The sequence below is a fragment of the Sciurus carolinensis genome, unplaced genomic scaffold (genome assembly GCF_902686445.1).
Source record: "Sciurus carolinensis unplaced genomic scaffold, mSciCar1.2, whole genome shotgun sequence".
Taxonomy (NCBI): Eukaryota; Metazoa; Chordata; class Mammalia; order Rodentia; family Sciuridae; genus Sciurus; species Sciurus carolinensis.
Genome location: NW_025920176.1, coordinates 572525 through 573633, shown reverse-complemented (window position 1 = coordinate 573633; position 1109 = coordinate 572525).

Here is a 1109-nt window from a genome sequence, read left to right as displayed (position 1 = left end):
AAACAGTATCGGAAATGTTAGAGTCCCACAGACAGTAGTAGGATAAGAGTGAAGCCCACGACTAACTCAAGAATTCATGCTGCCTTCCCCACCATCCTGAGTTTAATGACAGAACATTCTGAAAATTTTCTGGAAGTGTATAGATAAAAGAAGTCTTGGGCCTAAAGTGAGCATTACCATACCTCTAGTAAGTGAGGACAAGTCAGTAAATCCCTGGAGACTGGAAATCAGCTAGCAGTGGGAGGCATGGGGCAGGGAGGGGATCTGACACACATTCTTTGGATTCTGCCTTTTGCACACTGCAGGAGACCAAGAGGCGTGTGGTCTGACAGTTTGGGCTAGGGTGTGTTTCTCTTCTGACAGGAGACAGAGATAAGACAGAGATTCAGAGACAGAAAGAGTCTGTGGCAGAGGCAGAGATGGAGACAGAGACAGAGATAAAGGTTTGGCAGTAGTGAATAACAGCAATGTAGCACAGTTCCTCTTGGAGGGCAGGACACCTCGCAGAGCCCTTACCTGGAACTCAAGGGTTGAGCTCCACCCTCCACACTCCAAGGAAAAGGAAAGACATGGGATGCAAGCAAGAAGGGAGCTTTTGGTCAGGGAGTGACCTGGAGCATCACTGGCCTTGCTAGCCCCAGTCAGTCCCCTGTAACCCAGGGACAAGGGCTGGAGAAAGCCCCTGCAGAGGTGAGAGTGCTTCCTGTTTGGAGACCACCAGTAGTAAACTAATTGTGCTGCCAATGTCCCCACCAACTGCTTGACCTAATGGAGGGAAACTCATGGTCCCAGAGAGACTGGGTTCAGACACCAGCACCAGTTTCTCCCAGGACCATGCGATCCTCTTTGTCTTTAACTGCCAGTTTGATAAAGGCATGTGTGAGCACACATGTGGACTCCTGCTAAGCTCTACAAGACATCCAGTGCCCAGTGCAATGAGGGAGGAGCTGTCATTTAGCCCAGAGCTTGGGGGACAGTGGCCAATGAGAGAGATGGCCCTATCTAGAGGGTGTGGCCACTTCTGTGCAGCTTCTTGCCACTCAGCTCCTCAGGAGAAGGTAGAAATCCAGAGTTCTATGTGAAGTCCACTTTTCAAAGCACCATGTAGG